Genomic DNA, 12,916 nt, shown 5'->3' with positions numbered 1-12,916 from the left:
TGAGGTGTGCCACAATTTGGGGGTGAGGAGTCTCCCACAGTTTGGGGGGTGAGGTGTCCCACAATTTGGGGGGTGAGGAGTCCCCACAGTTTGTGGGGCGAGGAGTCCCACAGTTTGGGGGATGAGATCACAGTTTTGGGGGGGGTGAGGAGTCCCACAGTTTGGGGGGGTGAGGAGTCCCCACAGTTTGTGGGGTGAAGAGTCCCACAGTTTGGGGGATGAGATCACAGTTCTGGGGGGGGTGAGGAGTCCCCACAGTTTGGGGGGTGAGGAGCCCCACAGTTTGGGGAGGTGAGGAGTCCCCACAGTTTGGGGGTGAGGATTCCCACAGTTTGGGGGGTGAGGAGCCCCACAGTTTGGGGGAGGTGAGGAGTCCCCACAGTTTGGGGGTGAGGATTCCCACAGATTGGGGGTGAGGAGTCCCACAGTTTGTGTGGGTGAGGAGTCCCCACAGTTTGGAGTGAGGAGTCCCACAGTTTGGGGGGTGAGGAGTCCCCACAGTGTGGGGGGTGAGGATTCCCCACAGTTTGGGGGGTGAGGAGTCCCACAGTTTGAGGGGGTGAGGACTCCCACAGTTTGGGGGGTGAGGAGTCCCACAGTTTGGGGGGTGAGGTGTCCCCACAGTTTGTGGGGTTGAGGAGTCCCACAGTTTGGGGTGTAGGAGTCCCCCACAGTTTGGGGGGTGAGGAGTCCCCACAGTTTGGGGGTGAGGAGTCCCACAGTTTGGGGGCTGAGGAGATCACAGTTTAGGGGGCGAGGAGTCCCCACAGTTTGTGGAGTGAGGAGTTCCCACAGTTTGGGGGGTGAGGAGCTCCCCACAGTTTGGGGGGTGAGGAGTCCCACAGTTTGGGGGGGTGAGGAGTCCCACAGCTTGGGGGTGAGGAGATCAAAATTTAGGGTGTGACGAGTCACCACAGTTTGGGGGGTGAGGAGTTCCCACAGTTTGGGGGGGTGAGGATTCCCACAGTTTGGGGGGTGAGGAGTCCCCACAGTTTGGGGGTGAGGAGTCCCACAGTTTGGGGGGTGAGGAGCTCCCACAGTTTGGGGGGTGAGGATTCCACAGTTTGGGGGGTGAGGAGTCCCCACAGTTTGGGGGTGAGGAGTCCCACAGTTTGGGGGGTGAGGAGTCCCACAGTTTGGGGGTGAGGAGTCCACAGTTTGCGGGGTGAGGAGTCCCACAGTTTGGGGGGGTGAGGATTCCCACAGTTTGGGGAGGTGAGGAGTCCCCACAGTTTGGGAGGTGAGGTGTGCCACAATTTGGGGGTGAGGGGTCCCCACAGTTTGGGGGGTGAGGAGTCCCACAGTTTGGGGGGTGAGGAGTCCCCACAGTTTGGGGGGTGAGGAGACCCACAGTTTGGGGGGTGAGGAGTCCCACAGTTTGGGGGGGGTGAGGATTCCCACAGTTTGGGGGTGAGGATTCCACAGTTTGGGGGGTGAGGAGTCCCCACAGTTTGGGGGGTGAGGAGACCCCACAGTTTGGGGGGTGAGGAGTCCCACAGTTTGGGGGGGTGAGGATTCCCACAGTTTGGGGGGTGAGGAGTCCCACAGTTTAGGGGGGTGAGGAGTCCCACAGTTTGGGGAGGTGAGGAGTCCGACAGTTTGGGAGGTGAGGTGTGCCACAATTTGGGGGGTGAGAAGTCCCCACAGTTTGTGGGGTGAGGAGTCCCCGCTGTTTGGGGGGGTGAGGAGTCCCATAGTTTGGGAGGTGAGGTGTGCCACAATCTGGGGGTGAGGGGTCCCCACAGTTTGCGGGGTGAGGAGTCCCAAAATTTGTGGGGTGAGGAGTCCCCACAGTTTGTGGGGTGAGGAGTCCCCACAGTTTGTGGGGGTGAGGAGTCCCCCACAGTTTGGGGGGTGAGGAGTCCCCACATTTTTGCGATGAGGAGTCCCACAGTTTGGGGGCTGAGGAGATCACAGTTTGGGGGGTGAGGGGTCCCCACAGTTTGTGGGGTGAGTTGTCCCACAGTTTGTGGGGTTACGATTCCCACAGTTTGGAGGGTGAGAGGTCCCCACAGTTTGGGGGGTGAGGAGTCCCACAATTTGGGGGGTGAGGAGTACCCACAGTTTGTGGGGTGAGCAGTCCCCACTGTTTTGGGGGTGAGGAGTCCCCACAGTTTGTGGGGTGAAGAGTCCCACAGTTTGGGGGATGAGATCACAGTTTGGGTGTGAGGAGTCCAATGGTTTGGGGGGGCGAGGAGCCCCACAGTTTGGGGGATGAGATAACAGTTTTGGGGGGGTGAGGAGTCCCACAGTTTGGGGGGTGAGGAGCCCCCCCCAGTTTGGGGCTGAGGAGTCCACACAGTTTGAGAGGTGAGGAGTCCCACAGTTTGGGGGGTGAGGATTCCCCACAGTTTGGGGGTGAGGGAGTCCCCACAGTTTGGGGGGTGAGGAGTCCCCACAGTTTGGGGGTGAGGAGTCCACACAGTTTGGGAGGTGAGGAGTTCCCACAGTTTGGGAGGTGAGGAGTCCCCACAGTTTGGGGGTGAGGAGTCCTCACAGTTTGGGAGGTGAGGAGTCCCACAGTTTGGGGGGTGAGGAGTCCCCACAGTTTGGGGGGTGAGGAGTCCCCACAGTTTGGGGGTGAGGAGTCCCCACAGTTTGGGGGTGAGGAGTCCTCACAGTTTGGGAGGTGAGGAGTCCCACAGTTTGGGGGGTGAGGAGTCCCCACAGTTTGGGAGGTGAGGAGTCCCACAGTTTGGGGGGTGAGGAGTCCTCACAGTTTGGGAGGTGAGGAGTCCCACAGTTTGGGGGTGAGGAGTCCCCACAGTTTGGGGGGTGAGGAGTCCCCACAGTTTGGGGGTGAGGAGTCCTCACAGTTTGGGAGGTGAGGAGTCCCACAGTTTTGGGGGTGAGGAGTCCCCCACAGTTTGGGGGGTGAGGAGTCCCCACAGTTTGGGAGGTGAGGAGTCCCACAGTTTGGGGGGTGAGGAGTCCCCACAGTTTGGGGGGTGAGGAGTCCCCACAGTTTGGGAGTGAGGAGTCCCCACAGTTTGGGGGTGAGGAGTCCTCACAGTTTGGGAGGTGAGGAGTCCCACAGTTTGGGGGGGTGAGGAGCTCCCACAGTTTGGGGGGTGAGGAGTTCCCACAGTTTGGGGGGTGAGGAGCCCCACAGTTTGGGGGGTGAGGAGTCCCACAATTTAGGGGAGTGAGGAGCTCCCACAGTTTGGGGGTGAGGATTCCCACAGTTTGGGGGGGTGAGGAGTCCCCACAGTTTGGGGGTGAGGTGTCCCCACAGTTTGGGGGTGAGGAGTTCCCACAGTTTGGGGGTGAGGATTCCCACAGTTTGGGGGGTGAGGAGTCCCCACAGTTTGGGGGGTGAGGAGTCCCCACAGTTTGGGGGGTGAGGTGTGCCACAATTTGGGGGTGAGGATTCCCACAGTTTGGGGAGGTGAGGAGTCCCACAGTTTGTGGGGGTGAGGAGTTCCCACAGTTTCGGGGTGAGGATTCCCACAGTTTGGGGGGTGAGGAGTCCCCACAGTTTGGGGGGGTGAGGAAACCCCACAGTTTGGGGGGTGAGGAGTTCCACAGTTTGGGGGGGGGGTGAGGATTCCCACAGTTTGGGGTGAGGAGTCCCACAGTTTGGGGGGTGAGGATTCCCACAGTTTGGGGGTGAGGAGTCCCACAGTTTGGGGGGGTGAGGATTCCCACAGTTTGGGGAGGTGAGGAGTCCCACAGTTTGGGAGGTGAGGATTCCCACAGTTTGGGGGGTGAGGAGTCCCACAATTTGGGGGGTGAGATGTCCCCACAGTTTGTGGGGTGAGGAGTCCCCACTGTTTGGGGGGTGAGGAGTCCCACAAGTTGGGGGTTGAGGAGTCCCCACAGTTTGTGGGGTGAGGAGTCCCCACAGTTTGTGGGGTGAGGAGTCCCCACAGTTTGGAGGATGCAGAGATCACAGTTTGGGGGGTGAGGGGTCCCCACAGTTTGTGGGTGAGTTGTCCCCACAGTTTGTGGGGTTACGATTCCCACAGTTTGGAGGGTGAGAGGTCCCCACAGTTTGGGGGGTGAGGAGTCCCACAATTTGGGGGGTGAGGAGTCCCCACAGTTTGTGGGGTGAGCAGTCCCCACTGTTTTGGGGGTGAGGAGTCCCCACAGTTTGTGGGGTGAAGAGTCCCACAGTTTGGGGGATGAGATCACAGTTTGGGTGTGAGGAGTCCAATGGTTTGGGGGGCGAGGAGCCCCACAGTTTGGGGGATGAGATAACAGTTTTGGGGGGGTGAGGAGTCCCACAGTTTGGGGGGTGAGGAGTCCCCACAGTTTGGGGGGTGAGGAGTCCCCACTGTTTGAGAGGTGAGGAGTCCCACAGTTTGGGGAGGTGAGGAATCCCACAGATTGGGGGGTGAGGAGTCCCACGGTTTGGGGGTGAGGAGTCCCCACAGTTTGAGAGGTGAGGAGTCCCACAGTTTGGGGGGTGAGGATTCCCCACATTTTGTGGGGTGAGGAGTCCTCACAGTTTGGGGGGTGAGGAGTCCCCACAGTTTGGGGGGTGAGGAGTCCCCACAGTTTGTGGAGTGAGGATTTTCCACAGTTTGGGGGGTGAGGAGTCCCACAGTTTGGGGGTGAGGAGTTCCCACAGTTTGGGGGGTGAGGAGTCCCACAGTTTGGGGGGTGAGGAGTCCCACAGTTTGGGGGGTGAGGAGTCCCACAGTTTGGGGGGTGAGGAGTTCCCACAGTTTGGGGGGGTGAGGAGTCCACAGTTTGGGGGGTGAGGAGTCCCACTGTTTGGGGGTGAGGAGATCACAATTTAGGGGTGTGAGTAGTCACCACAGTTTGGGGGGTGAGGAGCCCCACAGTTTGGGGGGTGAGGAGCCCCACAGTTTGGGGGTGAGGAGTCCCCACAGTTTGGGGGTGAGGAGTTCCCACAGTTTGGGGATGAGGAGTCCCACAGTTTGGGGGGTGAGGAGTCCCACAGTTTGGGGGTGAGGGAGTCCCACAGTTTGGGGGTGAGGAGTTCCCACAGTTTGGGGGGTGAGAGTCGCACAGTCTGGGGGTGAGGAGTCCCACAGTTTGGGGGGTGAGAAGTCCCACAGTTTGGGGTGGTGAGGAGTCCCCACAGTTTGGGGGTGAGGAGTCCCACAGTTTGGGGGTGAGGAGTCCCACAGTTTGGGGGTGAGGAGTCCCACAGTTTGGGGGTGAGGAGTCCCCACAGTTTGGGGGGTGAGGAGTCCCCACAGTTTTGGGGGGTGAGGAGTCCCACAGTTTGGGGGGTGAGAAGTCCCACAGTTTGGGGGGTGAGGAGTCCCACAGTTTGGGGGGTGAGGAGTCCCACAGTTTGGGGGTGAGGATTCCCAAAGTTTGGGGGGTGAGGAGTCCCACAGTTTGGGGGTGAGGATTCCCACAGTTTGGGGGTGAGGATTCCCACAGTTTGGGGGGTGAGGAGTCCCACAGTTTCGGGGTGAGGATTCCCACAGTTTAGGGGGTGAGGAGTCCCACAGTTTGGGGGGTGAGGAGTCCTCACAGTTTGGGGGTGAGGAGTCCCCACAGTTTGGGGGGTGAGGAGTCCTCACAGTTTGGGGGTGAGGAGTCCCCACAGTTTGGGGGGGGTGAGGAGTCCCCACAGTTTGGGGGTGAGGAGTCCCAACAGTTTGGGGGGTGAGGAGTCCCACAGTTTGGGGGTGAGGAGTCCCACAGTTTGGGGGTGAGGAGTTCCCACAGTTTGTGGGGTGAGGAGTCCACAGTTTGGGGGGTGAGGAGTCCCACAGTTTGGGTTGAGGAGTCCCACAGTTTCGGGGTGAGGAGTTCCCACAGTTTGTGGGGTGAGGAGTCCCACAGTTTGGGGGTGAGGAGTTCCCACAGTTTGTGGGGTGAGGAGTCCCACAGTTTGTGGGGTGAGGAGTCCCACAGTTTGGGGGGTGAGGAGTCCCACAGTTTGGGAGGTGAGGAGTCCCACAGTTTGGGGGTGAGGAGTCCCACAGTTTGGGGGGTGAGGAGTCCCACAGTTTGGGGTGAGGAGTCCCACAGTTTGGGGGTGAGGAGTTCCCACAGTTTGTGGGGTGAGGAGTCCCACAGTTTGGGGGTGAGGAGTTCCCACAGTTTGGGGGTGAGGAGTCCCACAGTTTGGGGGTGAGGATTCCCACAGTTTGGGAGGTGAGGAGTCCCCACAGTTTGGGGGGGTGAGGAGTCCCACAGTTTGGGGGGTGAGGAGTCCCACAGTTTGGGGGGTGAGGAGTCCCACAGTTTGGGGGTGAGGAGTCCCCACAGTTTGGGGGGTGAGGAGTCCCACAGTTTGGGGGGTGAGGAGTCCCACAGTTTGGGGGGTGAGGAGTCCCACAGTTTGGGGGTGAGGAGTCCCCCACAGTTTGGGGGTGAGGAGTCCCACAGTTTGGGGGGTGAGGAGTCCCACAGTTTGGGGGTGAGGAGTCCCACAGTTTGGGGGTGAGGAGTCCCCACAGTTTGGGGGGTGAGGAGTCCCACATTTTGGGGGAGGAGTCCCACAGTTTGGGGGGTGAGGAGTCCCACAGTTTGGGGGTGAGGAGTCCCACAGTTTGGGGGGTGAGGAGTCCCACAGTTTGGGGGTGATGAGTCCCACAGTTTGGGGGTGAGGAGTCCCACAGTTTGGGGGTGAGGAGTCCCACAGTTTGGGGGGTGAGGAGTCCCCACAGTTTGGGGGGTGAGGAGTCCCACAGTTTGGGGGGTGAGGAGTCCCCACAGTTTGGGGGTGAGGAGTCCCCACAGTTTGGGGGGTGAGGAGTCCCCACAGTTTGGGGGTGAGGAGTCCCACAGTTTGGGGAGTGAGGAGTCCCACAGTTTGGGGAGTGAGGATTCCCCACAGTTTGGGGGTGAGGAGTCCCACAGTTTGGGGGGTGAGGAGTCCCCACAGTTTGGGGGTGAGGAGTCCCCACAGTTTGGGGGGTGAGGAGTCCCCACAGTTTGTGGGGTTGAGGAGTCCCACAGTTTGGGGTGTAGGAGTCCCCACAGTTTCGGGTTGAAGAGTCCCCACAGTTTGGGGGGTGAGGAGTCCCCACAGTTTGTGGAGTGAGGAGTTCCCACAGTTTGGGTGGTGAGGAGCTCCCACAGTTTGGGGGGTGAGGAGTCCCACAGTTTGCGGGGTGAGGAGTCCCACAGTTTGGGGGGTGAGGAGATCACAATTTAGGGTGTGAGGAGTCACCACAATTTGGGGGGTGAGGAGTTCCCACAGTTTGGGGGGTGAGGATTCCCACAGTTTGGGGGGTAAGGAGTCCCCACAGTTTGGGGGTGAGGAGTCCCAGAGTTTGGAGGGTGAGGAGTCCCACAGTTTGGGGGGGTGAGGATTCCCACAGTTTGGGGAGGTGAGGAGTCCCACAGTTTGGGAGGTGAGGAGTCCCACAGTTTGGGGGTGACGAGTCCCACAGTTTGGGGGGTGAGGATTCCCACAGTTTGGGGAGGTGAGGAGTCCCACAGTTTGGGGGTGACGAGTCCCACAGTTTGGGGGTGACGAGTCCCACAGTTTGGGGGGTGAGGAGTCCCCACAGTTTGGGGGGTGAGGAGTCCCCACAGTTTGGGGGGGTGAGGATTCCCACAGTTTGGGGAGGTGAGGAGTTCCCACAGTTTGGGGGTGAGGATTCCCACAGTTTGGGGGGTGAGGAGTCCCCACAGTTTGGGGGGTGAGGAGTCCCCACAGTTTGGGGGGGTGAGGATTCCCACAGTTTGGGGAGGTGAGGAGTCCCCACAGTTTGTGGGTGAGGAGTCCCCACTGTTTGGGGGGTGAGGCGTGCCACAATTTGGGGGGCGAGAAGTCCCCACAGTTTGTGGGGTGAGGAGTCCCCACTGTTTGGGGGGTGAGGAGTCCCACAGTTTAGGGGATGAGGAGTCCCACAATTTGGGGGGTGAGGAGTCCCCACAGTTTGTGGGGTGAGGAGTCCCCACAGTTTGTGGGGTGAGGAGTCCCACAGTTTGGGGGGGTGAGGAGTCTCCACAGTTTGGGGGGTGAGGATTCCCACAGTTTGGGGGGTGAGGAGTCCCCACAGTTTGGGGACGTGAGGATTCCCACAGTTTGGGGGGTGAGGAGTCCCCACAGTTTGGGGGGTGAGGAGTCCCCACAGTTTGGGGGGTGAGGAGTCCCACAGTTTGTGGGGTGAGGAGTCCCCACAGTTTGGGGGTGAGGATTCCCACAGTTTGGGGGGTGAGGAGTCCCCACAGTTTGGGGGTGAGAGTTCCCACAGTTTGGGGGTGAGGATTCCCACAGTTTGGGGGGTGAGGATTTCCACAGTTTGGGGCGGTGAGGATTCCCACAGTTTGGGGAGGTGAGGGGTCCCACAGTTTGGGAGGTGAGGTGTCCCACAGTTTGGGGGGTGGGGAGTCCCCACAGTTTGGGGGGTGAGGAGTCCCACAGTTTGGGGGTGAGGAGTCCCATAGATTGTGGAGTGAGGATTCCCCACAGTTCGGGGAGTGAGCAGTCTCCACAGTTCGGGGGGTGGGGAGTCCCCATAGTTTGGGGGGTGAGGAGTCCCACAGTTTGGGGGTGAGGAGTCCCATAGATTGTGGAGTGAGGATACCCCACAGTTCGGGGAGTGAGCAGTCTCCACAGTTTGGGGGGTGAGGAGTCCCCACATTTTTGCGGTGAGGAGTCCCACAGTTTGGGGGCTGAGGAGATCACAGTTTGGGGGGTGAGGATTCCCCACAGTTTGGGGGGTGAGTTGTCCCACAGTTTGTGGGGTTACGATTCCCACAGTTTGGAGGGTGAGAGGCCCCACAGTTTGGGGGGTGAGGAGTCCCACAATTTGGGGGGTGAGGAGTCCCCACATTTTGTGGGGTGAGCAGTCCCCACTGTTTTGGGGGTGAGGAGTCCCCACAGTTTGTGGGGTGAAGAGTCCCACAGTTTGGGGGATGAGATCACAGTTTGGGGGTGAGGAGTCCAATGGTTTGGGGGGCGAGGAGCACCACAGTTTGGGGGATGAGATAACAGTTTTGGGGGGTGAGGAATCCCACAGTTTGGGGGGCGAGGAGCCCCACAGTTTAGGGGGTGAGGAGTCCCACAGTTTGGGGGGTGAGGAGCCCCACAGTTTGGGGGGTGAGGAGTCCCACAGTTTGGGGGGTGAGGAGTCCCACAGTTTGGGGGGTGAGGATTCCCCACAGTTTGGGGGGTGAGCAGTCCCCACTGTTTGAGAGGTGAGGAGTCCCACAGTTTGGGGAGGTGAGGAATCCCACAGATTGGGGGGTGAGGAGTCCCACAGTTTGGGGGGTGAGGAGTCCCCACAGTTTGAGAGGTGAGGAGTCCCACAGTTTGGGGGGTGAGGATTCCCCACAGTTTGTGGGGTGAGGAGTCCTCACAGTTTGGGGGGTGAGGAGTCCCGCAGTTTGGGGGGTGAGGAGTCCCCACAGTTTGGGGGTGAGGAGTCCCACAGTTTGGGGGTGAGGAGGCCCCACAGTTTGGGGGGTGAGGAGTCCCAAAATTTGAGGGGTGAGGAGTCCCCACAATTTGGGGGGTGAGGAGTCCCCACAGTTTGTGGGGGTGAGGATTCCCACAGTTTGGGGAGTGAGGAGTCCCCACAGTTTGGGGGGTGAGGAGTCCCCACAGTTTGGGGGTGAGGAGTCCCACAGTTTGGGGGCTGAGGAGATCACAGTTTAGGGGGTGAGGAGTCCCCACAGTTTGTGGAGTGAGGAGTTCCCACAGTTTGGGGGGTGAGGAGTCCCACAGTTTGGGGGGTGAGGAGTCCCACAGTTTGGGGGTGAGGAGATCACAGTTTAGGGGGTGAGGAGTCACCACAGTGTGGGGGGTGAGGAGTTCAAACAGTTTGGGGGGTGAGCAGTCCCCACAGTTTGGGGGGTGAGGATTCCCACAGTTTGGGGTGGTGAGGATTCCCACAGTTTGGGGGGTGAGGAGTCCCCACAGTTTGGGGGTGAGGAGTCCCACAGTTTGGGGGTGAGGAGTTCCCACAGTTTGGGGTTGAGGATTCCCGCAGTTTGGGGGGGTGAGGATTCCCACAGTTTGGGGAGGTGAGGAGTCTGACAGTTTGGGAGGTGAGGTGTGCCACAATTTGGGGGGTGAGGAGTCCCCACAGTTTGTGGGGTGAGGAGTCCCTACTGTTTGGGGGGTGAGGAGTCCCACAGTTTGGGAGGTGAGGTGTGCCACAATTTGGGGGTGAGGAGTCCCCACAGTTTGGGGGGTGAGGAGTCCCACAGTTTGTGGGGTGAGGAGTCCCCACAGTTTGTGGGGTGAGGAGTCCCACAGTTTGGGGGTGAGGAGTTCCCACAGTTTGTGGGGTGAGGAGTCCCCACAGTTTGTGGGGTGAGGAGTCCCACAGTTTGGTGGGTGAGGAGTCCCCACACTTTGGAGGCTGCAGAGATCACAGTTTGGGGGGTGAGGAGTCACCACAGTTTGTGGGGTGTAGAGTCCCACAGTTTGGGGGATGAGATCACAGTTTGGGGGTGAGGAGTCCCCACAGTTTGGGGGGTGAGGAGTCCCCACAGTTTGGGGATGTGAGGAGTCCCACAGTTTGGGGAGGTGAGGAGTCCCACAGTTTGGGGGGTGAGGAGTCCCACAGTTTGGGGGTGAGGAGTCCCACAGTTTGAGAGGTGAGGAGTCCCACAGTTTGGGGGGTGGGATCACAGTTTGGGGGGTGAGGAGTCCCACAGTTTGGGGAGGTGAGGAGTCCCACAGTTTGGGGGGTGAGGAGTCCCACAGTTTGGGGGTGAGGAGTCCCACAGTTTGAGAGGTGAGGAGTCCCACAGTTTGGGGGGTGGGATCACAGTTTGGGGAGTGAGGAGTCCAACGGTTTGGGGGTTGATGAGCCCCACAGTTTGGGGGAGAGATCACAGTTTTGGGAGGTGAGGAGTCCCACAATTTGGGGGTTAAGGATTCCCCACAGTTTGGGGGGTGAGGAGTCCCCACAGTTTGGGGAGGTGAGGAGCCCCACAGTTTGGGGAGGTGAGGAGTCCCACAGTTTGGGGGGTGAGGAGTCCCCACAGTTTGTGGGGTGAGGAGTCCCACAGTTTGGGGGGGTGAGGAGTCTCCACAGTTTGGGGGGTGAGGATTCCCACAGTTTGGGGGGTGAGGAGTCCCCACAGTTTGGGGACGTGAGGATTCCCACAGTTTGGGGGGTGAGGAGTCCCCACAGTTTGGGGGGTGAGGAGTCCCCACAGTTTGGGGGGTGAGGAGTCCCACAGTTTGTGGGGTGAGGAGTCCCCACAGTTTGGGGGTGAGGATTCCCACAGTTTGGGGGGTGAGGAGTCCCCACAGTTTGGGGGTGAGAGTTCCCACAGTTTGGGGGTGAGGATTCCCACAGTTTGGGGGGTGAGGATTTCCACAGTTTGGGGCGGTGAGGATTCCCACAGTTTGGGGAGGTGAGGGGTCCCACAGTTTGGGAGGTGAGGTGTCCCACAGTTTGGGGGGTGGGGAGTCCCCACAGTTTGGGGGGTGAGGAGTCCCACAGTTTGGGGGTGAGGAGTCCCATAGATTGTGGAGTGAGGATTCCCCACAGTTCGGGGAGTGAGCAGTCTCCACAGTTTGGGGGGTGGGGAGTCCCCATAGTTTGGGGGGTGAGGAGTCCCACAGTTTGGGGGTGAGGAGTCCCATAGATTGTGGAGTGAGGATACCCCACAGTTCGGGGAGTGAGCAGTCTCCACAGTTTGGGGGGTGAGGAGTCCCCACATTTTTGCGGTGAGGAGTCCCACAGTTTGGGGGCTGAGGAGATCACAGTTTGGGGGGTGAGGATTCCCCACAGTTTGGGGGGTGAGTTGTCCCACAGTTTGTGGGGTTACGATTCCCACAGTTTGGAGGGTGAGAGGCCCCACAGTTTGGGGGGTGAGGAGTCCCACAATTTGGGGGGTGAGGAGTCCCCACAGTTTGTGGGGTGAGCAGTCCCCACTGTTTTGGGGGTGAGGAGTCCCCACAGTTTGTGGGGTGAAGAGTCCCACAGTTTGGGGGATGAGATCACAGTTTGGGGGTGAGGAGTCCAATGGTTTGGGGGGCGAGGAGCACCACAGTTTGGGGGATGAGATAACAGTTTTGGGGGGTGAGGAATCCCACAGTTTGGGGGGCGAGGAGCCCCACAGTTTAGGGGGTGAGGAGTCCCACAGTTTGGGGGGTGAGGAGCCCCACAGTTTGGGGGGTGAGGAGTCCCACAGTTTGGGGGGTGAGGAGTCCCACAGTTTGGGGGGTGAGGATTCCCCACAGTTTGGGGGGTGAGCAGTCCCCACTGTTTGAGAGGTGAGGAGTCCCACAGTTTGGGGAGGTGAGGAATCCCACAGATTGGGGGGTGAGGAGTCCCACAGTTTGGGGGGTGAGGAGTCCCCACAGTTTGAGAGGTGAGGAGTCCCACAGTTTGGGGGGTGAGGATTCCCCACAGTTTGTGGGGTGAGGAGTCCTCACAGTTTGGGGGGTGAGGAGTCCCGCAGTTTGGGGGGTGAGGAGTCCCCACAGTTTGGGGGTGAGGAGTCCCACAGTTTGGGGGTGAGGAGGCCCCACAGTTTGGGGGGTGAGGAGTCCCAAAATTTGAGGGGTGAGGAGTCCCCACAATTTGGGGGGTGAGGAGTCCCCACAGTTTGTGGGGGTGAGGATTCCCACAGTTTGGGGAGTGAGGAGTCCCCACAGTTTGGGGGGTGAGGAGTCCCCACAGTTTGGGGGTGAGGAGTCCCACAGTTTGGGGGCTGAGGAGATCACAGTTTAGGGGGTGAGGAGTCCCCACAGTTTGTGGAGTGAGGAGTTCCCACAGTTTGGGGGGTGAGGAGTCCCACAGTTTGGGGGGTGAGGAGTCCCCACAGTTTGTGGGGTGAGGAGTCCCACAGTTTGGGGGGGTGAGGAGTCTCCACAGTTTGGGGGGTGAGGATTCCCACAGTTTGGGGGGTGAGGAGTCCCCACAGTTTGGGGACGTGAGGATTCCCACAGTTTGGGGGGTGAGGAGTCCCCACAGTTTGGGGGGTGAGGAGTCCCCACAGTTTGGGGGGTGAGGAGTCCCACAGTTTGTGGGGTGAGGAGTCCCCACAGTTTGGGGGTGAGGAT

At 59.8% G+C, this 12,916-nt stretch overlaps 1 pseudogene; it reads right to left on the bottom strand.

The window, feature by feature from the left end:
• The window catches only part of LOC147091596 (uncharacterized), a 92,896-nt pseudogene that overhangs the window by 34,762 nt on the left and 45,218 nt on the right, over positions 1-12,916 (bottom strand).

Source organism: Somniosus microcephalus, unplaced genomic scaffold, assembly GCF_052327205.1.
Source record: "Somniosus microcephalus isolate GS21.2 unplaced genomic scaffold, FLI_Smic_1.0 unresolved_chr3, whole genome shotgun sequence".
NCBI lineage: Eukaryota > Metazoa > Chordata > Chondrichthyes > Squaliformes > Somniosidae > Somniosus > Somniosus microcephalus.
This window is presented reverse-complemented; position numbering and strand designations above follow the sequence as displayed.